Raw genomic sequence first — 2,471 nt, 5'->3', positions numbered from 1 at the left:
CCAGTAAGGCAACTGAAAGAATATACTAAATTTTGTCCATCCTGTCGGCAAATCCTGAGCATGTGTGACATCTAAACCCCGCACTTGCCTCTTTCGTTTGGGTGCCCTCTTCATGATGGAAGTGCGTCTCGGAGCGAGAATTTTCTCTTTTGTAAATCGGTTCTTTCTGAACTTGAATTTAGGATATCCCTCAAATAAGTTTACAATCTCATCTCCAGTCATTTCACATGGCTCCTCTCTTTTCTCTTCTTGGCAATCAAACTTATTTGCCCATTTTTTCCCCTTGAATTTATGCCCTTTTCGTAACCATCTTCTGTTAAACCAATAACACATTTCTCGACTATGTTGTAAATAAAAGCCTTCGAAGTTCGGACCACATAGTGTCCCTTTCATAGACCAACCAGAGAGATTACCATAAGCTAGAAAATTACTAATCATCCATGTAAGAATAGAACAGAGATTAAAAGGACTCATAAGAAAGTGTATCATATGTTAGGACCCATTCATCCTAGAGACATTTTAACTCATCAATTAATGGCTCCATAAACACATCTATGTCATTACTGAGTAAATGTTTGTTTGGTATCAACAATGAAAGAATCATATATGGTTGCTGCATACAAAGTCCAAGTGGCAAATTATAAGGCATTAACACAATTGGCTAAGTAGACTATCTCAAACTCATAATGCCAAATGGGTTGAATGCATCACTAGATAGACCAAGTCTGGCATTCTCGCACTCTGTGGCAAATGAGGGAAAAGTTTGATCCACATGCTCTCATACCTTTATATCTATTGGATGTCTTAGTTTTCTCTCATCTACATGCCCTTCCTTATGCCACCACATATATTTAGCTGTGTCTTTTGTCATATAGAGCCACTGTAACCAAGGCACTAGGAGAAAATGTCGGAGCACCTTCGCTGGAATTTTCTTCTATTGCTTCACTGATGTGGCTTTCGTGTTGAAGTTTGCGTATTCTTTCTCTAATGAGAAACTCCACACTTTGGACATTCTACAAGTTTCTTATTATCCTTATAATACAGGAAAAAATCATTAGGACAAGAATCGATCTTATTGTAATCTAAACCCACAGCACTAATAATCTTATTCACATCATAACACTTTCCTGGTATGCTATTCTCTACGTCTGGAATTACCTTACGTAGTAAATTAAGAAGCATTTGAAGATATTTATCTATCATTCCGCTCAGGGTCTTAATATGCATCAGTTGAAGAATAAATGACAATCTACTATACTTAGTGTAGTCGTCGTACAAATCCTTCTCGTCATCTTCCAATAACTTCATTAAATTATTGTAGCCCTTGTTGTTCGCGGGAAAAATCGTGTCTTTCTTCATTATTGATTCCATTGCTATCTTTAAATAACAACTTTTTGAGTTACAAAGATCCGGTCTTTTTATAAGATCCGGTTACAACGAAATCAAAAATAAAGAAAAAGATTACAACTTTCTCCTTTTATCGAACAAATCGCGAGCTCCTGTTTGCGGTCACTCGCTTTGTGGGTTCTTTGCCTGCGTCGGGGTTTATCCGTGGACCACCGCGAGATCTAGATCCGGTCGGATCTACGCAGTACGACGGGTACTATTTCACCAAGGAAATAATAGCCGGGGAGGATTAGTTCACCAAGGAAATAATCGTCCAAATCTCGGGATCAAAGGCCAAGCTTTGATCCGGAGTATGCCTGCGTAGATCTGAGATCCGGTCCTCTCGAACACCTGCCTTTTGTGACGTAGACGTTCGCCGAGAATCAGTTTCGTGTAGATCTTAGATCTGATTTTTACCTCTCTCGAACTCCTGCCTTTTGTGACGTAGACGCTCGCCGAGAATCAGATCTGAATCTTCAAGTCCTCAAGTCTTCTAAACTCTAAGCTCGATCTTCAATTCGGCAGAGTTTCGGCTCTCAAAGTTCCAACCTTTTCAAATGAACAAAGGGGAGCCTATTTATAGGCTCTCTGAACTGTGCCCGCGCACAGATCTGGGTCGGCCACCCATGGGTGGCCGGCACTGGGCCGAGCCACCCATGGGTGGCTCGGCCTTGGCCGAGCCACCTTTAGGCGTTTCTGTTTCGTCATTTTGTTCCGTTGTATCTGTTTTTTCGGTTGACTTAGACTCTGATTTGGCAGTAAATCTGATTCCTGATTTGGCAGTAAATCCACTTCTGAGTTCGAGTCCGAAACCGATCTTGATTCAGTTGTGATTCATCCGAGTTCGCTCGTTGATAATTCGAACCCTTGGCTTGATTCCACACATGAATGGATGTATTCCGTTGCTTGCGTGCGATTCATTAACCTCGTCGCCTCGTTGGTTCGTCGGTTTGTGCCGAGCTATGCTAAGGGACCTATAAGCAATTTTATACGCCTACAGATATCAAATGCTTATGTGATATCAAATGCTTATGTGATATCAAATGCTTATGTGGACTCATGTGAACTTATGGTTTTATGCTGTT

The sequence above is a fragment of the Asparagus officinalis genome, chromosome 7 (assembly GCF_001876935.1).
Source record: "Asparagus officinalis chromosome 7, Aspof.V1, whole genome shotgun sequence".
NCBI lineage: Eukaryota > Viridiplantae > Streptophyta > Magnoliopsida > Asparagales > Asparagaceae > Asparagus > Asparagus officinalis.
This window is presented reverse-complemented; position numbering follows the sequence as displayed.